The sequence below is a fragment of the Ranitomeya variabilis genome, chromosome 6 (assembly GCF_051348905.1).
Source record: "Ranitomeya variabilis isolate aRanVar5 chromosome 6, aRanVar5.hap1, whole genome shotgun sequence".
Taxonomy (NCBI): Eukaryota; Metazoa; Chordata; class Amphibia; order Anura; family Dendrobatidae; genus Ranitomeya; species Ranitomeya variabilis.
The window spans coordinates 545,606,337-545,629,793 of record NC_135237.1 but is presented as its reverse complement, the minus strand read 5'-3'; the positions used below and the strand labels follow the sequence as shown (position 1 = coordinate 545,629,793).

At 43.0% G+C, this 23,457-nt stretch overlaps 2 long non-coding RNA genes across 2 annotated transcripts in view; one reads left to right on the top strand and one right to left on the bottom strand.

The window, feature by feature from the left end:
• Positions 1-23,457, bottom strand: part of LOC143783045 (uncharacterized) — a 176,850-nt gene that overhangs the window by 5,994 nt on the left and 147,399 nt on the right. The gene's annotated exons all lie outside the window — the stretch shown is intronic.
• Positions 1-23,457, top strand: part of LOC143783046 (uncharacterized) — a 211,818-nt gene that overhangs the window by 100,171 nt on the left and 88,190 nt on the right. The gene's annotated exons all lie outside the window — the stretch shown is intronic.

The window sequence follows — 23,457 nt, the reverse complement described above, 5'->3', positions numbered from 1 at the left end:
CATCCCGCTAGGCCGAGCACTCCTATATTATCTAATAGACACTCTTTTAGCGGTGGCTTATCTCATTGAGATCAAAAGGACCGGCAACCCGAAATCGGACATGCTGATCCTTATGAAGTTGGAGGCACCAATGCACATTAGACTGTTGGCTCAACCTGTCAATATCGGTAGGATCAGGCAACATTAAGCCCGCCCATCAAACTAATGGCGGCTATGGCCGTCCATATCGAAGGATTCAGCTGACATTTCAGTGTGGATGGTGGCCTACGACAGATGATGTTGGGGGAGTCAAGGATCCGGCATGTCCTATTTTGGATGGCCAAATATGCTTTTCCTTCCTGAGATAGACCACCACCAAAAATGTCTGACAACTATACAAAGTGTATGGGGGTCTTCAGTTCCTCAGTGTACACAGCACAAACTGAAGATGATGGTGATAGTGAATCTTCAATGATGAATTCATTTGCCAACTACCCCTTCACACAAAAATATTGTTTTTCAAGCACTAGCACTGGAGGGTCGAGATGTACAGTGAGGATCGGCCATTACTCTGACTATTAGGTACCGCACTCAATAGAAGGCCAGCAAAATAGCAAAATAATTCTAGGCCCTAACTCATCAGCTACAAACTAGAGGCAGGCTCTCTTTCGGATTTAGGGGTCCACAAAAAGTCTTGTCAATTCCTCCCCAAAAAGTGTTTTGTTTATGAATTTCTTTTTTTTTACATTAATTACTGTCTGGGCGCAGTCAGATGACTGTATAAATCAGATGGAAATTCGGACACAGTGAAAGGACTGGCCGGCGGCTCTCCCTCTCAGACAATGATAGCTGCATAGAAACAAATTATGTGGTCATGATTGGGCCGGCAGAGCTGCCCGCCAGTCTGTGCACTGTGTTTCCATCTTGGTTAATTTATACCGCCATCTGACTGCGCCCTTCAACAAAGCTCACAGCCGAGATTGGGTAAACTAATCAAGGCAAAATCAAATTCTGAAGATGCCCATAAAGTAAAAAATGTTCAGGTAAAAGGAAGTAAAGAGTACTCAATAGGCTCTACAGTGACTAAACAGAAGAAACATAATACCGACATAAGGCACATACAAAATATCGCCATGCAGTGACCCCAGAACAGCTTTATATAGTGTCAATGTTTTATTCACATTAGCCATAGAGTGAAGTCATAACAGTTTTATATAGTGTAAAAGTAATACGGTCATACACTGTATACTAAATAGAGCCACACAGCAAACCCACTATAATTCTATGGAGTGCAAAAATAATACCGACATACAACACTTACGCAATAAAATTACACAGTGAACCTATAACAGGTTTATATAGTGCAAAAATAATACAGCTCTTACACAATAGAACCTACAAGAGAAAAAAGTAAGCAAAAACCCTGATGTAACTAAGTAAAAAAGCAAAAGTGCATTTAAATAACACAGAGTTTTTAGTAATACTGTATTTTGATGAAAAAATAGCACAAAGGCTTCCCCAGTCTGGTGTTTCACTGGTTGGGCCCAGTCCTTTTGTCTGCCCTTATTCACACTGAGGTCAACATTGACACATGGTAAGGTTTTAATATTAGACAGTGTAGGACTGTCCCGATCAGAGTTACCTTGATGTGGTGGGATGGCTTTTGTGCTATTTTTTGATCTTTCACAAGAGAGCCAGAGAGTGAACCAAAAACAGCTCAATGCAGTGCAAAAAATAATACTGTCATACAACATATAAATAATAGAGCCATACAGTAAAGCCAATATAATTCTATACAGCGGAAAAGAAAATACCGATGTACAGCGCTTACACAATAAAACCATACAGTGAACTTTTAACAGCTTTATATAGTACAAAAATAACACTGAAATACAGCACTTACACAATAGAGCCTGAGATTCAACCCAATGCCATTTTCTACAGTGCAAAAATAATAATGCTAGCTAAAAAATACCTCCGCAGAAGGGCTGGAGGGGGTTTAATTGATCTGAACAGGGTCATCAGTGTGTGGTGGCTCTTGAAGCAATAACTCCAGCAGCAGTCCACTCCTTGTGAATCTCCCCCACGTTTTTGAATGGCTTTTTCTTAACAATCGTTTCAAGGCTGCGGTTACCCCGGAGGCTTGTGCACCGTTTTCCACCACACTTTTTCCTTCCACTAAACATTCCATTAATATGCTTGGATGCAGCACTCTGAGGACAGAAGCCTTCTTTAGCAATGACCTGTTGTGGCTTCCCCTCCTTGTGGAGTGTGTCAGTGACTGTCTTCTGGACATCTGTCACGTCAGCAGTCTTCCCCATGATTGTGGAGCTACTGAAACAGACTAAGGCTATGAGAACACGTTGCGGATTTGCCTCTGGAATTTTTTGTGTGGATTCTGCATCTCTTGGCAGAAAACGCAGGTGCGGAATTTATGCGTTTAGTATGCAGATTTTGTGCGGATTTGCTGTTTATTTCTTGCGTTTTTACCCCTGCGGATTTCTATAATGGAATTGGTACAAAAATACTGCAGATCCGCACAAAAGAAGTGACATGCTACTTCTTTTAATCTGCAGCGTTTTCCGCGCGGAATTTTCCGCACCATAAGCACAGCATTTTTTTTTCATTGATTTTCATTTTAACAGTCTGTTCAGTAGGACTATCAGCTGTGTATCCACCAAACTTCTGCTCAACACAACTGATGTCCCAACCCTGTTTAAAAGGCAAGAAATCCCACTTATTAAACCTGACAGGGCACACCTGTGAAGTGAAAACCATTCCCGGTGACTACCTCTTGAAGCTCATCAAGAGAATGCCAAGAGTGTGCAAAGCAGTCATCAAAGCAAAAGGTGGCTACTTTGAAGAACCTAGAATATAAGACATAATTTCAGTTGTTTCACACTTTTTTGTTAAGTATATAATTCCACATGTGTTAATTCATAGTTTTGGTGCCTTCAGTGTGAATGTACAATTTTCATAGTCATGAAAATACAGAAAAATCTTTAAATGAGAAGGTGTGTCCAAACTTTTGGTCTGTACTGTATATATAGGGAGAGAGAGAGAATTATCAGTGTGTCTCTGGAACAGGATGGCTTTAAAAGTCCCACAATAGGATGGTGCCAAGGTCATCGTCTTGTACATGAGATGATGACTCTTGCAGTATTTCATGATCACCAAATTACACATTTCATTACAAAATGTCCATACAAACCAGGACGCGGCCTCTGACCTCTAGATCTGACCTTACGCTATATCTAGATATGGCCTCTGTCTATGCACCAGGGATCCATGAAGTTGGACAATGGAAGTCTGTGAGTACTTGTGTAAAAAAGCTTTTAAGAAAATGAAGTTGTAGAGAAAAGACATAAAGACACACATTCAGAAATGAGATCCTGAAACAACCCGGCCTTTATTACGTTGTGCTGCTGTCCACACACTATAGTACAGACGCTTGTAATATTGATCAGGTATGGGCTATGTATACATGTCACATCCTGCATCACCCATACATCGGGCATAGGGATGCAGTGGAGGTTGTTGTAGTCCTTTCATCAGATGTTACCTGACATTGCGCTACCAAGTTACAGTATATGTCAGGTCTTATCTACAGAGATACATATGGAGGAGAACGGAAGATATACGGTAATCTTTACCTCCTCGATTCATTCAGGCTTTTATTTCTTCCTCTTGGTGAATAAGAACTCATAGATCTACCTTCTATAATACTGGCATACTACCACCAGAAATAAATGGAAAAAGATAGATAGATAGATAGATAGATAGATAGATAGATAGATAGATAGATAGATAGATAGATAGATAGATAGATAGATACTACATACAGTAATTAGATAAACAGATAATAGGTAGATGATATAGATAGTATATACGGTAGATAAATAGATAGATAATAGATGATAGATAGATAATAGATGATAGATAGATAATAGATAGAATATAAGCTAAAGAGACATTTAAATTAAATCAATATTCGGTGTGACCGCCCTTTGCGTTCATCACTTCTGTTATTGCCACTTGCACACAGTTTTTATAGGAACTCAGCAGGAGATTGTTCCAAACATCTTGGAGAACTCACCCCAGATCTTCTATGGATGTGGGCTGCTGAGAAATACAGGCAGATATTTATTCAATATGGAATATCATCAGGGAGGTTTCAGGAGGATCAAGAGGCGTCTGATTGGCTCCAAATTAATTTTGTAGCCGGATAATGACGACAAACATACAGCCAATGTCATTGTCATGTCTGTCTGGGATCAAATAAAGAAACAGAAGGATCTGCACACGTGACATCCACAGAAGATCCAGGGTCAATTCTCCAAGATGTTTGCAAAATCTCCCACAAACAACAGAGGTAAACACCGGGGAGTAGAGGATGGGGTAAAACCAAAGTAGGAGAAGGAGGGGAATTAGCATACAACCAACACCTAGCAACAGTCTCCGATAAATCAAAATGCCTTCTCAAACAACAGCAACAAACCACCATCTCCTAAACCATGCAGAATGAAGCTACTATGACAATGAGTGCTTGTGAGGGCCCAGAATATAAAGGAGACGGGAGTGACTAACAGTGAACAGCTGAGAACCTTAATGCAGGAAAGCTTCCCAGAGCTCTCAACTGAACATATTATCCCCTGCACTGCTAAAAGAAACTCACACCCTTTAATATGAAGGTGAAGTGCTTCTAAATAGTGCAGGAGTAGGAAGATCCTGTGGTCTTCAGGCTCCTCTTTGTTGCGGTAAACACATTACCACATTATGACAACCTGCATCATATAACAAATCAGTTCCCATCTTCTGTTACTATTATTATTATTTTCCATACTATTATTTGCAGTCTCCTTTTACTTTGAATATCTAAAACCTCAGTGACATCTACAATCAGACCCAGTCCGTCTCATGATCCTCTGGCTTTTCCTAACGTTACTGGTCACCCTCTCAGTTAAGTTTAGATCAAAGTGAAGCATTAAAAGACCGAACATAAAAGTCTCGGGAGGTTGAGGATTTCTGGAAGAGTCACTTTTCCTGTAAAAGCGTCACAATGAGCGAGACAGGTGATAGATGTTCCCGGGAACCTGTGATATGAAACACGAGAGGTAATTACTACTCAATTACCTACTTAGGCCCTTGACACGAATGATATAAGTGGCAGCAATGGATGAATGGCCTCTCCGGGATGAATAGACCTGGCCGCCGCTCATCCAATATATAGTATGTATACGAACCAAAAAAAATAAAATAAATAACACACGAGACAAAAAGCGAAGAATGGCTTTGATATCTGAGATTAAAGAGAAGAGTTCAGAGTGGAGGAGTTTGTGGATTATGATCCAGGCTTTCATCAGTGAAACCCAAATTACCAACTACACTCACAACCCTATCATATCCTCTGCGGCGCGGCACAAGTTACTTATTACAGAGCCTTCAATACCGTCATCTAAGTTTCAGGGAAATGAACGAAACCAGATCCTGGCTTTTCAATATTTTTTTTTTTTTATTTTCACCCTTTTTCTCCAGGGAAGGATCAGCTGTCGGAAACACATGCCTGACCATAGACAAAAACAGAAAGAGAGAAAAAGAGTCCTACGTGAACACAGTGACCATCTGCTCCAGAATGCTGAGTAATAAGATCTAATGAAATCTTCATCCCCGGCCCACCAGTCTGACGGTTTTTAACTTGGCCACAGCCGGGAAGTAGGAGCTGCCAAGAGCCAATTTAAAAGGAGTGCTGTGTTTTGGAAGAGCTAAGTCCAAGAAGAACACAAGCCGAGATTTAGAAACCACAGCTGATTTCCTCTACCCCCCCTCAAGGGCACATTCCTTGTCTCCAGTCTATTGAACATGTCATTGAGGAAGTAGACAATGCTCGTTCTCTCGCTCATACTCACCCACCGTATGTTTTCCATTTAAATGAGTTGGCAAGAGTTACTTCTCTCCACCAGACATCACCTAGAAGTCATTTTACTTTCCTTTAGGAGCGAAGGGGGGGGGATTAATATTGGGAAGGGAGAAGCTGTTTCGACCGGATGTGGATTCCTGAGAAAGTAGTGAAGATTATAAGAAATTTGTGTTTTGGTTGAATCATTTCTTCTGTGTGGCATTAGTGGGTGAGTAAAGCTTTCTTGAATTAGAGATCCACAGGCATTCCTGGTCCTGTGGGATTGACCATCATACAATAGGAACATTACAAATGTATGTGGTCACTACTAGACATAAATCTAAAGAATGCTTTAAAGAACATTAAAGAAAGTCAAGTACAAGTCGAGTTTTGATTAGATGAGACCCACCTTATGGTTATGGGTCATGTCGTTTTCAATACTTCAAGAAGGACAGGGCACTTCTTAATTGAATTCCTGCAAAGAGTAAAAACTGGAAAAACTCACAGACCTTTTCATAGACTATTTGAAAAGGGGTGGAACCTTGGACTTGGTTGTCCCACCCATGAGGAACCATGCCCATTGTTCTACTACTTTACAGTCTGCCCCTATGAAACATTCAACCTATACATAGACTGTGTCTGTCAAAAGTGAATAGTAGACTGCACCGCCAGTTTGTTTGAGTTATGGTGCAGAACACACCTGGTTTCAATAGAAGCTTGCCCTCGGATCTCGGGTGCTTTTGCCGAAAGTCACAGAAATGCAATCCATATTGGAAGAAAAAAGTGGTAGCACTCACCGATCCTTTAAAATAGGTTAATCCTTTATTCCAACACTGTTAAAACCTTCACGGCTCGGGGGTGTGCAAAGGGAAGACTGTGCAGGTTCCGATGACGGCCGATTCGCACCTGCTATGGCGCTTCCACGGGTCAGTCTGACCTGTAGAAGCGCCATACCAGGCACAAAACGGCCGTCGTCGGAACCTGCACACTCTTCCCTTTGCACACCCCCGAGCTGTGAAGGTTTTAACAGTGTTGGAATAAAGGATTAACCCATTTTAAAGGATCGGTGAGTGCTACCACTTTTTTCTTCCAATTTGCTATACATAGACTATCTTCTACTGCATAACACCACATTGTCATCAGACTTCACCCAAGAATCATTTTACTTTCATGTGAGCATTGAGAGGGGGGATTAAAATTAGGAAGGGATAAGCTGTTTTGGCCGAATGTGGATTCCTGGGAAAGGAACTAAGATTATAAGAAAGTTGTGTGATAACCTTGTTTGAACCATTTCCTCTTCCTGTGTGGTATTCAAGGGGGAAGAAAGCTTACTTTCATTGGGATACAAAGGCAATCTGGTCCTATGGGATTGAGCATCATTCAAAAGGAACACTTATAATTAATGTGGTCACTCTCTAGTCATAAATAATTCAATGAGGAAGACCAAATAGTCATGGAAAGAGAGTAAATGAATTACAAGTAGAATTTTGAGGTGAGACTCCCTTATGGTAGTGGGTGACTTCATGTCTAATACTTAAAAAGTTATTTCAAAAAATATTTTTCACAAACCAGAGTAAATGCATATTTATTAATATATAGCGTAAGCACAAAATTAATATATAGCGTAAGCACAAAATAAAGTTTCCTTCTTGTACCGTGGGTCCTTTTTTATTTCCATCTGCCAGTCTGTGTATCCAGTTTCACATAGCTGAATGGGTGAGCCTATTCTTACACTACTAAAACTACATTTCCGAGCTGCACCTTGCTTATACTCAGTGCTGCAGACTCCTCCCTCTGCTCTGTGTGCCTGACTAACCTCACCTCTCTGAAATATCATCAAGCTAATCTAAGTGTAGAATTCACCTTATGTTTCTGTGTATTCTCTGCTCTTGTACAGTAACCTGCCTGATTTTATCTTCTGCCATCTACATCAGTATAGCTACCTGGGTGTTTTTACACCATTGTTAGCAGGTTTATAGCACAGCTCAAATTTCCTGCACTGCTCCAAAATGGGGCATGTAATGATTGGGCAGTGCAGAGCTGACAAACAAGCTGAGCTGTGCTTGTTGCCTGCTGCGCACTGATTAGTGATGTAAAACTGCAAATGTCATTCAATTGATGCACATAGCAAAGGATTATCTTCTGCCATATACATGAACAAAGAAGTAATTGCAGTTTTACATAACTGATCTGTCAACAGCAGGCAACAAACACAGCTCTAATTTCGAGGAGTGCAGGAGAACTGAGCTCTGCTAGAAACCTGCAAACAAGTATGTAAAGACATACATGTAGCTATACTTATGTAAATGGGAGAAGATAATATCAGTCAGGCAGGTACTATACAGGAATATGCAGTGTCCTGGAGCATAGTGTATTCTAAAGGTAGAATATACTCTGACAGAGATGGTGGCAGAGCAGAGCTTTACTGGCAGGAAGACAGCTGAGAGAAATTGCAATGCGTATGATCGACTAGGTGCAGAGGAACTGCAGCAGGAGAATTTTGATGGCATCTGAAGGATAAGCAGAAACAGAGCCTGGCATCCTTTGGGGTGATATGTTAAAAATGGGTCAGATTTAAAAATATGCTTTATTCTGAAAAATGTCTAAATATTCGTGTACATTATTAGACGTCCACATTGAGAATTTGGGAAGAACCCTTTAAAGGAAGAACAGGACACTTCATTCCATTCTTGCAAAAAATAGGAAATGTAGCATAATCTAGAATCTAAGGAGAGGTGGAGCCTTGTACTGAGTTGTCCTGCCCGCAAGGAACTCCGTCCACTTCTCTATTACTATATTGGCTGCCTCTATGAAACGTTTAGCCTCTACATAAATTATCTTCTACTGTGTAATCCTATATTTTCTCCTAGCAGTGAAAGGGATGAAATAACTGGTCCAGTGGTTACAGAGTGCAAACTACAGACTACAAACTGTTACGTGATCCTGCAGTTTTCTATTACTTCACTCCACCTGCCCTCTCTCCTTGCCAACCTACAAACAATAGAAACGGGGCCAAATATAAGCGTGACACATAACTGCTGTTATTTGTAGTAAATATCCATGAAAAGTCATAAGTAGGTCTGCAAAGGAGATGTATATGCAAAATGGAAGTACATTCGTAATCAAGATTAGAGTTGAGTGAACATGTTCGGAATCGGTCGCCAAATCTGAATTTGCCATATTTGTGCTATATTGGTACCCTATTTGTGCTGAATTTATGTTTGATGATTGGTTCCGAACATGTTCGTTCATTTCTACTCCCATTGACTCCAATGACATTCAGCTGTGTTCGGCAAGTATTGCAAAAACAATATTCGCCGCCAAATATAATCGGAACCGAATTTTGAAAAATGTGCTTAACTCTAATCAAGATTATTTGCAAATTTGCTTCATCATTTTTAGATGTATTATAGCATGAAAAGTGACTTCAAAAGTATACGTATACCGCAGATTTTAATTAGATACACCTTACTAGCTTTAACCAAGAACCAGGGCCTGTGTTTGCTAGGTGTCAGTCCGTTGGATGTTGAGCAGAGTCAAGTGTGCTGCTGGTGAGTGACCAGCCAAAATGTGAGCTAAAGCTGGGAGAGATACAAGCCAGGATCTCTCTCTGAATGGACACTGGGGAAGTGAGCAGTCTGTTTGTTAGAGCTACAGAGAAATGTGTGGAAGCTGCAGCCTGTTCAGTGTGAACCCAGAGCTGAACATTTCTGTTGGGCGCTGGAAGCTGCTGGAGCTCAGGCTGAAGGTGACACCGAGACTGGTGGGACCATGCCTCTTCTGTGTATGAAGTTTGCTCTGGGAGAAAGGACAGTAATCTGTTTGGGGATCCAGCAATAGCATATATGTGCCCTGTTAAGTGAACTGTTAATTTGATGTATTAACTTTGTGCCCAAAAGAAGCTGTTTTGGGATTTAATCCCTTGAAGTTTTATGAAAGCAATAAAACTGCACCTGTTTGGACCATATCATTGCCTATGTGAACGGTAGTGCCTACCAGAGAGATGAATCCCAACCATGACTATATGACTGGTTACACAGATGAGGTTTTTAGGAAAGAAGAAATAAGGAACTAAGGGATTGGAATTAGATCTGACCAGTCCTTAGATAAACAGTACCAGGAGCGTGTGGGAGCTGCTTATTCTAAGAGTTTATTAAGAAGTCAGGAATTATAGTTTTGACCCTAATGATTGCATGTCTGACATGTTTCATGTCATTGGCCAGATTTACAAGTAGGACAAGTGGGTTGGGGCATGCCTCCTGGCCACCAAAGTTTGCCCTTTTGGGGGCATTAAGTAGACTCAATTGTACATATACATATTTTTTTTTTTTTATTATTTTTTTACATCAGTCGTTCTTGTATTTTTCAAAGGCAATAAAGTGGAAGATTGCATTATTATAGCCTAATGCAGATATTTGCTGATGAAGAGCCGCTGTCATCCAGTTATCATGATGTGCGGGAAGGAGATGACGACTTTTGGCTACGCTGCTGCTGGTCGGGAAAAAAAATGATAGAAGAAATCAAATACATTGTAATTTTTCAAAAGCCAGTCACAGATCTCTAACTCAACCCCAGCAGGATTCACATTCCACTTCGCTGAGGCACAGTTCAAGCCAGATAAAAAAAAAATTCCTAACGTATCAACAGCAATATCCTAACTGAAGTGGAATTTCCCCTATTAGTCACTCACAGAGCTCTGCCCTGACCAAGAAAGATGGATTCAGTTACTGTGTTATAGGGGAATCACGCTGACTGCGCTCCTAAAATTTTAAAAGGATATCCAGGTTCCTCTCCCTCCTCCCCAAAAAAACACATGTAAATAGTCTTCTGTCAAGTAAAGCTATCTTTATTACCCATCAGGCCTCATTCAGACGTCTGTTTTTCATGTACGAGTTCTGCTGGTCTCCATTTTTCCGACTGTAAAAAGCTACCAAAATATTGAAAAAAAAAATCAAAAAGGCGCTCTAAGAGTGTTACCCACAATATAAACACAGTGAGCAAGGGATGTGTGATGGTGGGATATGTTATGTGGGTATCATTTTGTGTATATTTCTATTTTACTTATTTTCATGGTGTTCTCTTGTAGGATGAGTTGTTATTTGCCATCTGATATTCTCCCCACAGTTCTGTATTGTTATCTCTCCACAGGGTCAGTGAATAATGTTGTTTGCTAATATGCTAATGACATGTTGACCAAGCTTGTTGAAACAATGAGCCCCTGAGACCTTCCCCCTCCTGACCTGTGAATGAGGAGAGGGACTTGTAAATATTAGGGAGGTGAGACACAGATCAGTCTTGTGTGGAATGAGGTGAACACAACACGTCAGAGAGAAGGGGAAGCATATGGACCATTTTTTATCCTCTGTCTGCTGGATTGTTGGACTTTTATCCTGTTACTGAACTGCATTCGTGTTCTGGACTATTGTATCCTTTGTGTGGTGGATTATATGGACCTTTCGTGTTTTTGCCTAAATAAAGGTCTTGGAATTGTTCACTATACTCTTGCTCTGTTGATTGTGTGATACCGGAGAAGGAACCTGTGACAGGATGTTTCACTGCCTGGGTTGTGACCCGGCACAACTCCGTACTTGTAAGAATTAAGGGCCGCTGTTCGGCATACCGCTAGGAACAAAGGCATTCAAACCAAAACATGAGAAAAGTGATGATTCCCACAGAGTGAAGACAAGGATGATTGTTCTCTGGATCCTTATTTATGACACTTATTTCGAAGCAGAGTTCGAAACGTGTTGTATTAAGATCCAGAGAACATACATCCTTGTCTTCAGTCTGTGGTCGCACCTGGGAATCACCACTTTTTCATGTTTGATTTAAAAAGAATAATAATAATTTTACTCATCTCTTCAGCCCCTCCATGCCACCCGAAAGATTCGCCTGGAAATCCCTGGACCTCTCATGTGGAGCAGTGACCTCTGACTTTGATGAAGTCCCGCAAAGGATTCTGGGCAAGCGCGCAAATGGTCACGTTGTCAACATGTCACAGTTTGTGTCATGACATTGTGAGCAGATTCAGAACCCTCCATGCTAGAGTGAGAGGTCCGGGGATTCGAGATCTAGCATCACTGATCTGAAGATGTGACAAGGAGTGGATGGGTGACTGTAAGAAGCAGTGGGGCTGGAGAGGTGAGCGAGGAGGAAAGTATAAGGATTTTCTATGTTTATTATGCTCTGGGGTCTCCAAAGACCCTTGAACTTAATAAGTGACCTTAAATTTGCAAAGAAAAACTTTTCTGCGAAATGAAAATACCAAGAAAATAAAATGCGTGAGTAGGCAAATTAGAATTTTGCCTGATCTACTCATCCCTAGTGCAGACATTGATTTTTTTTTTCCTGTACATTCCTTTTTTTTTAATGTGTATTGATTACTTTTTGTAGCTACGTTTTTGAACTTTTTAATTTCAGTAAAACAGAGGGGCTACATTGACAACCCAAGAGAAATGCCTGTTTATTTTTAATAGACCATTCAAGGGAAAAAGTCGAAAAGACCCTGAAGTGAGACGACCCGGGAACCCAAAATTTTGTGGAACCATTCTTCAAAGACGTTTACTTTTTTAGTTATTGAGTACATTGAAAGGAGATTCCAATAGATTGAAAAGAAAAGATGAAATTGTGCAGAAACATATAGGATTCTCATTGTCTTGTGATCCCAACCTTTAATGATTAGCGATTCTAATTTTACTTCATAAGATAAAATACGGGTTCTAAGAACTTGATTGAATTCACGTTTGCACCTGTGATGAGCGATGATCTATAATGAACAAGCCCAAAATGTGAACTGGAGAAATAGCGCAGGAGTCTGGGAAAGTGGCAGAGGGCAAGAATCCCGTAGTGTTTGATCTATTATTACTACTGAGGGCAGCTGGTAATCAGTAGCACCGTGCAGAGGAAGCCTCATCATTAGTATGATACACACTGCATATGGCAGGGGAAAGGTAACAGAGACTTTTGCCGGAGGATAAGATTGCCAGTGAATGCGTTATGAGGCCGAGTGGAGAGGAGCAGAGGGAGATGCGCTAATTAAATGTTGATAGCTGAAGGAAAGATCTGATTGAGGATGGAAAGTTAAATCACTTCTGTGCATAGGAAAACATGCCTGGGAAAAATTAGCAAACCGCCGGTGGAAACCAGCGTTTGCAAATAAATTAAATGTTGGGATTAAAGAAAAATCAACAGTAATGTATAATATATTCTGAATCTGTAAGATAGTCAAGACCATCGCGGAAATTGTAGAGGGTGCCAGCGTTCCCAGACCTCCAACCTTACTGTTAGAACTTCATAGTGCAGGCATCATCACATCAGGCAGCATTCCAGAAGGCTGGCTACACCTGGCAGACTGGCCATGTCTGGCAATGTCACGGCAGGTCGGCCACATCTGGCATGGTCCCGACAGGCCTGCCACATCTGGTAGTGTCCCAGCAGGTCAGCCACCACTGGCAGAGTCCTGGCAGGCTGGCCACGTCTGGCAGGATCCTAGCAGGACGGCAACCTCTGGCAGTATTTCTTAACATACCTAGCATTTTAGTGATACACCATTAAACCTTGTTGAAGCCTGCAAAGTTCTTAAGAAGTTATGAGGGTGCACAAAAGCCCCTTTCCTATATAAGAAAACATGACTTTAAATCTCAAGTAATGACTGAAAGGTCATAGTACACATGTAATGTGGGCCCCAGGAACTTCCAGCTAACTTTCAAGGTGTTATGCATTGAGCTGGAACGTTTGGTTGTCTCACCCACCCATCTCACCAATACTTATTCTCCAATGGCTATTCCAACCCTTGACCAAACAGATCAGTTTACAAAATTGCCTTTTTGCAATTTTGGAGCCAAAGATAACATAGGGAGTCCATGAAGGATTAATTCATTAATGGAAGGGGTAGTGTGAATCATATTTCTTGGCTTGAACATTGAGATGGCTCATAGGTTCCTTCCATCCAAGCGGATATCTGGAGCAGATTTGAATTCAAGCTTCATTTCAAGGTTTTATTACAAGGAGGCTGGTACATTTAGCCAATGTCACCCTTTGCATCAGTGCTTATACTCCAATGACTACTTCCACCATGAACAAGAAAGATTGTTTTACAAAATTTCTGCAATTCTGGAGCCAGAAGAAAAATAGGGGATCCACATTCCACTAGGATCAATTATGAATCAGGGATTGGAGGTAAAATAGATCATGTTTGTTGAAAGTCAAGTTACATTTCAAGGTATCATGCAAGCAGTCAGGGACTTTTGTTTGAGATCATCATTCTCACCAATGTTTGTTCTCCAATGGCCATTTCCACTCTTAACCAGACAGTTGGTCTTACAAATACTTGGGGAACAGAGGAAAGTTAGTAGTTGGTCAACCGCTTCAGAAAAATATTTCACAAATTATTAAATTGGATAAAGTAGTCGTATTCTTTGACTTGAAAACTGATATCTAGACCAGATTTGGATTTCCATGGTACTTTCAGTACAGTCGATAAAACCTATCCCAAGCCTTATGACATTGCCATGACCTACTGTACTTTCATGGCATAGCCCAAAGCTGCATAGTGATTCTTTCAAAATGCAGTAGAGGAACAGACTGTTGTTGAAGAGCCAAAAAAGTGTGACCCACAAGCTCCTCTTCCCATCTTACAAACTTGAGCCAATCAGGTACCTATACTAAAGTTGTAAAAGGAGTAGAGAAATTTTTGGGGTCAATCAAATGGGTGTTTGGAGAAAGTTTGGCCAGGACTTTAAAGATCATGCAAAAATGTTTTTGGGCTTAAATATTGCTTGTTTCTTCGTAAAACAGATGGTAGGGTAACATCTTTAACCAATAAGGATGTGAATACTTGTGCAATGCACTAATGTAATAGAATATTTGAAGGCATGAATAATTTTTGCTGGTCTGAAGGAACCGTAGATGATTCACTAGTAATTGAAAGGTCTTATTTGTGTAATCTACATTGAGCTAATGATCTCCCACCATGCTTTGCTCATCCTGCCCTACACTGGTTTTCATGCAACTCAATCTCGGACTAAAGTGGTCGACCAATATTACAAAAAACCTGGTTGCTTTTTTTCCAAAACAGTAACACATCTGTACACAGGTTGTTTGTGGCTTTGCATCTCAGCCCATTCCCTTCAATGCAGCTAAGCTGTAATACCAGACATAACCTATCGACAGGTGTGGCGCTATTTGTGGACAAATGCAGCCATCGTTTTTACTGTACTGCACAACCCCTTAAGCTAAAATCATCTGCCAAGAGCTCACACAGATAATATAGGGGCGTTCTATAATTACAGGATGGCATATGTGACACGTCTGATGGTAGTTCTCATGCATTGACTAGAGATATGCGTTGTATGACTATTACCAGGAGTCGTCCCGCACTCATAGTCGCTGACAAGCTCTGATTGCTGCTCACTTGCCAAAATATGTGACATAACTCAGATACAACACAGACACTGAGGGGGAATGACAAAGAATGGTCCGATAGACCCAGGTGCTCCGCCATAAGTGACCCATCAGCTGACGCAGGGAACCACATTGGAAGGTTTTATACTGTATTATATGATATGTACACTGTAACACGGAGGCCGTTTTACCTTATTTATGGTAAAAATACTATTATTATATCACTACACATTTATATGGCGCCATTTATTCCATGGCGCTTTACATGTGAAAGGGGCAAATATAGACAAGCACAATAAACATGAGCAATACAAGGCACACACAAGTACAGAAGGAGAGAGGACCCCGCCCACGAGGATCTAGCAGAATTAAAACAAAAAAACTCTCAAGGATCGATGAACCCAGGGTATTCGGACACCTCTGCTATATGAAGCCAATCATGACTTGACCATGACTAAAGACTGGATGTCCACTCCTTCACAGGGGCCCACCGGAGGATTCCCCTGTTCTCCTGTGGGCCAGTCCAAGCTGCTCTCAGATTACATAGCAAAAACCTGGTGACAGATTCCCTTTAAAGACCCAAGCTCTCCGTAGAAGACACTACAATGTGTGGATAAGAACCAGGCAAGTAAATAGGAGGCAGATGACCCCAATTACTCAGGTGTCCAAACCATTATCAATCTGCCCCAGTCTAGAAAAACAGGAAAACTGAACAGAAAAAAAATCCAGCCTGCAAGATCCTTGCTTCCATCATCTGTACCTATGAGCCATGTGTCAACAATGCGGACCTTAATTCTAATGTTTAGGGACACTTTTAGTAGTACCCAGGGCATTGCAAAAAAAAAGCCCTACAAAACACATATAGAACATACAATCTCCAAGCAATGACCGCCGTGTTCCTATCTAGACTTAGTACTTCAACAGTAACAGCCAGTGAGCCATCATGCCATCTTTAGAAATTTAGGAAAGTAATTCAGGCACTTGTAAAATTAGAAAGAATCAGTCACCAGATTTATGTCACCCCATCTGAGAGCAGCACAAAATAAGGACAAGGACCCCGATTCTAGCGCCGGGTCACTTACTAGACTTTCTGCTTAAGTTTTGATAAATCACTGTTTTATCTGCTGTAGCTTTGCTAGTCTTCTCAGTGATGTGATGAGCTCCTACTATGTAGTCCTCAATATCTATGAGCTCTGACTGGCGCTGACCACCAAAACAGATTGACAACTTTTTGCCTACACAAAGCGTAAGCAGTCAAACAATGGAGAAGGCAGGCTTATGTAGAACTCATCACGAGAAGACCAACAGAGCTGCAGCAGATAAAAAAAAGAGACTTTCAAAACAACAGCAAGAAAACCAGTAAGTGACACATTTCTGGAATCCAGGGTCCCTGCCCCCTACATCATGTTGCTCTCAGATTAGGAATCATATACCGTTTAACATATTCCTTTTAAAAAGAATGTATCAGTAGGATCAACCCTCGAAAGAAGTCTATATGGGCATGCAGGTTATAGGTAGCTGAATAAAATGACACCTTGATATCTGGGATCCAATGTCTTATTCCAGAGAAATCTACTTTTTTTCTTAATATGCAAATTATCGGTTAAGATCTATGGGTCAGACATAGATCTCCCAGAGAATCTGCCTCCAGAGCTTAAGCTTATTTTGCATGAAAGAGGGATTTGCAGTGAGAACAGGAGAGAGAACTGTCAGTCATTACATGTATCACACTGGTAACGCCTCCTCTTATGTAAAATATCCTCTGGCGGCAGATTCTCCCAGAGATCTATGTCCGGCCCATAGATCTTAACAGCTCATTTACATATTAAGAAGAACATGGATTTCTTCGGAACCATCCATCAGATTCGCAGAAATAAAAATATAATTTTATTCTACTTTCTGTTACCTATATGCCCATAGAAGGGTTGATCCTACGGACAGATCCCCTTTAAGTATAAGCTCACATTCATCTGTGTCTTCCCAGGCATCTGACCTACGGTTAGAAATTCATAGCGCAATGATAGCACCATCAGGAATGTCACCTTTTACTGAACCATACTTCCTGGCGCACAACAGCTGGCAGTGCCAACTCTCACTGACAGGTTCCTAGTGCACTGCAGAAGATTACAAACTTATTCAGAAGCAAGGAGTTCTCTCTTGGGTCAAAAGATGGGCATCAGAGGCTTTATGGAAGGGCAGAAAGAATACTTGCCTTTCACCCTAACTGCCAAATATTTCAATGGAGAGGACAGTGGACACGTGTGGAGTCTATTCCACTTAGCCACCTCACCTCTCATACATAATAATCTTTATTTTTATATAGCGCTAACATATTCCGCAGCGCTTTACAGCTTTGCACACATTATCATCGCTGTCCCCAATGGGGCTCACAATCTAAATTCCCTATCAGTATGTCTTTGGAATGTGGGAGGAAACCGGAGTGCCCGGAGGAAACCCACGCAAACACGGAGAGAACATACAAACTCTTTGCAGATGTTGTCCTTGGTCGGATTCGAACCCAGGACTCCAGCGCTGCAAGGCTGCAGTGCTAACCACTAAGCCACCGTGCTGCCCACCACTGGCCACAAAGGCTTACAGAATGGGAACCAGAGTACTACCCTTTATCTCCCAGAAGTAGGACCCTCACCCAAACTTCTTTTCTTTTTTTGGGGGGAGGGTATCCAATTAGCAAAACCTTTTTAGTTTTATCTATTTGGTGCCAACCAATATGGCCCCCGATATGGTTTTCATACAACCAACCTTTCTATGCAGATTTCTAAGATCAGGGCTGTATCACTCCACGAGTAGGCTAGAGGACAACCTCTCTAGTAATTACAACGGTGGACATATTAGTTGTCACACTCTTCCAAAACCTTTTTACATTTTCAATTCCTCACTGTGTTACAATGTGAGGTCTTGGCGTCCACATCCATCTGATACCTAGAAAGAAAACCTGTGTTTGGTGTGCGGTTACAGCCCTCAGCCGGGTCTGCTGGGTCCGCGTGTGTCCACACAGGGCACTAAAGGATTAAACGTTTTGTGAGTCGGTGTTGTAATGTGTCTGCAATGTGCCAACACAGTTTTTTCAAGTTCACGCAATCATGTGTAATTCTGCACTGGCACACAGTCTCCCATATTGTCGTTGTAATCCTAAGATCAACTATGTGCCTTTCCAGCTCACCGGGAAAAGTACGGGAAAAAAAGAAAGGTCTGCTTTATTAAAAACACAACCCCGCGCTCTCCTCACGTCGCCTTTGACCTTCTTTTGTTAAACAATGACCATGGAAAAACAATTCAGGAGGGTCAGTGGTTATGGTAGAAGTTTTCTAACTTTCTGGGATGGAGCAGCACTGGGGGTACACACACACATAAATGCCCATCCTGTATTCACCCAAGTTACCCCCAAAATGCTAATTTTGACCACCCTGTGGCTACTACCGTAATGGGAGCAGCTTTCACTCTCATCCGTTAATTCTTTAACCCCATGTATACACACCATGAGCACAGAAGTACCATGTCACATATATATGTATTGGCGATGCTAAGGGTTCTCAGAACAAAGATTCCCACAGTTCAACCCCTTAGATGCAGCAGCTAATAACCGTAGCATCCAAGTAGTTATAGAGGGAGCGGAAACTGATCATAGGGGTGCTAATGCATCGTTATAGCAGCCCAATGAGCACAGATGTACCATGTTACATATATATGTATTGCCACTGCTAAGGGTACTCAGAACACCAATTCCCAAAGTTCAACCCCTTAGATGCAGCAGCTAATAACCGTAGCATCTAAGCGGTTAGACAGAGAAAGTGTTTAGATAGAGGGAGAGGGAACTGATCATAGGGGTGCTAATATATTGTTATAGCAGCCAGGGGACTAACAATGGACTTTATCGCTTCCTTCTTTGTATTGCTATTAGAATCTGTTAAGTTTCATTCATCCGCCCTCTTAAAAACATGTAATAAAAAAGGATTGGAAAAAAAAAAAATGTTAGTGATGAAAGCGTCATCTCACCATTAAAATTAAAAGCCGTAACATAGCTCCGTTGATGGAAAAAAAAATTTAAAAAAGTTCCTGCCCTTAGAATATGGCGACACCAAAATAATTTTTTGTTTTAATTGTCCAAAAATATTCCAATGCTAAAAAAATTGTATGAAAAAAACCAAACTAAAACAAAATTCTCAATTTGCTATCCCACTTTCCACCACCAAAATAACGACAACAAATATTTTCAACGCATTCTATGAACCCTACCAATCTGCCACTTAAAGATACAACCTGTCCTCATGGAAAAATGCAACAGTTATGGTTTTTGGAACTCCACAAAAAGAAAAGTAAAAGCTCCCATGGGGCTTGGATGAGGAATGCTTGGCCCTGCTTTGTATATAAGGGGTTAATTTAGTAAGTAGCTTGTGTCTGAAAGTTTAGGGGTGGGGAATAAGGAATATAGGGTTTAGGGCTTTTCGGATTGGTTAGTGGGAGGGTATATAAGTTTGTTTTGTTAAGGGGTTGGAACTGGTTGGTTTTGGTGTTGGTTGGACCAATACTTAAACATTTCCAAAGTCAAAAATGGTTGCGGGCCCAAAAAAGTTGTATCCTCAGGAGGTTAAGATTGCCTTAAGAAAATAATAAAAAAGACAAATCTTCCAACACTTGCCAATGTGTTGATGTGAGGGGGTCATTCTCAGGGCCGTTTCTTCAACAGGGCGGGCAGGGCGGCCACACGGGGCGCCGTGGGGCCGGGGGGCGCAGGAGAGGCCTCGGGCCCCGGTGGTCCCCTGCCCGCTGCTGCTGCTGTTTAAGGGCTGTCAGGGGCGCGGATGCCGCGCTCAGTGCTGAGCGCGGGCGCGCCCTGCCCGAACTCAGCTGCAAATCTGACAGCTGAGCGGTCAGATCATCGCCTCGCGTCGCCGCGCCCCCCCCCCCGCACCGCACATAATGGTTGCGGCCACCTCGGCGCCGCCACTCACCCATACCTCCCAACCGTCCCGATTTCAGCGGGACAGTCCCGCTTTGGCACCGGGGTCCCGCTGTCCCGCTTCGGGCATTTAAAATCCCGAATTTGCGGCCGCCGGTGAAGCCCCGCCCACTTCCGGGACGTAGAGAGAGCCTGTTTTTTTTTTTTTTTATATAAAAGCTGCCTCCTGACCGCCCGCGCAACACCCCCCCCCCCTCCCGCCCCCTGTGCGGCGCTGCCACGCTGAAGGAGAGAGCCTGCAGCAATCAAGAAGAAAGGTCAGCGATTCACTACCTCTGGCTGTGTGTGCACGGAGCTCCGGCTTCTGCTCTTAGCTGCTATCCCGGCAGAGAAGGAGAGACGGGGGAGGTGCCGGGATAGTGCAGAGCTGTGAGCAGGAGACTGAAGACTTCAGCAGAGAGCTGCACATGGACATCAGCCGCCCCTGCATCACAGAGGAGATTGTGTGTGTGTGATGTGTGTGATGGCTGCGTGTGTGTGTGTGTGATGGCTGGGTGTGTGTGTGTGATGGCTGTGTGTGTGTGATGGCTGCGTGTGTGTGTGTGTGATGGCTGCGTGTGTGTGATGGCTGCGTGTGTGTGTGTGATGGCTGTGTGTGTGTGATGGCTGCGTGTGTGTGTGTGTGATGGCTGCGTGTGTGTGTGTGTGATGGCTGCGTGTGTGTGTGTGATGGCTGCGTGTGTGTGTGATGGCTGCGTGTGTGTGTGTGATGGCTGCGTGTGTGTGTGTGATGGCTGCGTGTGTGTGTGATGGCTGCATGTGTGATGGCTGCGCGTGTGTGTGTGTGTGTGATGGCTGCGTGTGTGTGTGTGATGGCTGTGTGTGTGATGGCTGCGTGTGTGTGTGATGGCTGCGTGTGTGTGTGTGATGGCTGCGTGTGTGTGATGGCTGCGTGTGTGTGATGGCTGCGTGTGTGTGATGGCTGCGTGTGTGTGATGGCTGCGTGTGTGTGTGATGGCTGTGTGTGTGTGATGGCTGCGTGTGTGTGATGGCTGTGTGTGTGTGATGGCTGTGTGTGTGTGATGGCTGTGTGTGTGTGATGGCTGTGTGTGTGTGATGGCTGTGTGTGTGTGATGGCTGCGTGTGTGTGATGGCTGCGTGTGTGTGTGATGGCTGCGTGTGTGTGTGTGTGTGATGGCTGCGTGTGTGATGTCTGCGTGTGTGTGTGATGGCTGCATGTGTGTGTGATGGCTGCGTGTGTGTGTGTGTGTGATGGCTGCGTGTGTGTGTGTGATGGCTGCGTGTGTGTGTGTGTGATGGCTGCGTGTGTGTGTGTGTGATGGCTGCGTGTGTGTGTGATGGCTGCGTGTGTGATGCATTTGTGTCAAAGCTGCATGTGTTTGTGAGCTGCGTGCGTGTGAGCTGCGTGCCTGTGTGTGAGCTGCGTGCCTGTATGTCATTATACAGTATGGAGCATCATGTGTGGTCATTATACAATATGGAGCATCATGTGCGGTCATTATACAGTATGGAGCATCATGTGCGGTCATTATACAGTATGGAGCATTATGTGTGGCCATTATACAGTATGGAGCATCATGTGCGGTCATTATACAGTATGGAGCATCATGTGCGGTCATTATACAATATGGAGCATCATGTGCGGTCATTGTACAGTATGGAGCATCATGTGCGGTCATTATACAGTATGGAGCATCATGTGCGGTCATTATACAGTATGGAGCATCATGTGTGGCCATTATACAGTATGGAGCATCATGTGCGGTCATTATACAGTCTGGAGCATCATGTGCGGTCATTATACAGTCTGGAGCATCATGTGCGGTCATTATACAGTCTGGAGCATCATGTGCGGTCATTATACAGTCTGGAGCATCATGTGCGGTCATTATACAGTCTGGAGCATCATGTGCGGTCATTATACAGTCTGGAGCATCATGTGCGGTCATTATACAGTATGGAGCATCATTTGCGGTCATACAGTATGGAGCATCATGTGCGGTCATTATACAGTATGGAGCATCATGTGCGGTCATTATACAGTATGGAGCATCATGTGGGGTCATTATACAGTATGGAGCATCATGTGCGGTCATTATACAGTCTGGAGCATCATGTGCGGTCATTATACAGTATGGAGCATCATTTGCGGTCATACAGTATGGAGCATCATGTGTGTTCATTATACAGTATGGAGCATCATGTGCGGCCATTATACAGTATGGAGCATCATGTGGGGTCATTATACAGTATGGAGCATCATGTGCGGTCATTATACAGTATGGAGCATCATGTGCGGTCATACAGTATGGAGCATCATGTGTGTTCATTATACAGTATGGAGCATCATGTGTGGCCATTATACAGTATGGAGCGTCATGTGTGTTCATTATACAGTATGGAGCATCATGTGTGGCCATTATACAGTATGGGGCACTGTGTGGCCATATTTTTTTGTTTATAATTATTGTATATGAAACAGTGTGATCGGCAGTGCTAAATGGGTGTGGTTGGGATGTGGATATGGGTGTGACTAATTATGAATGGGTGTGGTCAGAGGCGTGGCCTAAAATTTGCCGCGGCGCGCAAAGCGCGCCGCAAACTTTGTCCCTCTTTCCCATCTTCAAAAGTTGGGAGGTATGACTCACCTCCGCTCCGCGCTGGATGAACAGCGAGAATGAACAGCCAGGATGAGGCAGCTCGGCCACTCCCACACTGATAGCAGGGGCGCCGCGCTCTCGGCTGAGCACGGGCGCTCCCTGAGACAGTGATCAAAGAGCTAAGCACACACACTATCACTGTCAGACTAGGCTGCCTGGCTGTTGCCAATTTCAATGCTGGACAGGACAGGCTGCAGTCTAGTCTGACAGTGGTAGCAGTATAGCAAAAATGCCCACCCCCTGCCTATGGATTAGTCCTTCCCTTCCCAGCAGCCCCATTTAGCAGTCTGAGCGCGCTCAGACTCAGAGGGCAGAGGGCACTGACACACTGAACAGGTGAGGGGGTCTGAGGGATGGGATGGGTTGGGCTAGCCTTTTTTTTTGGATGGGGACCCCCACACCTGCCCCCCCCCCAACCACCCTTGGGGCATGCTGATTTGGCATGCCCCACAGCATGAAACCCGGGAGGGGGCCCAGCTGACTTACCTCATCTTTGGCAGTCTGGTGGCATCCTCACCCAGGCGAGAAGTGTTGGAAAGAGTTATGGCAGTAACTGTATACCTGGCAACCAATAATTTAGC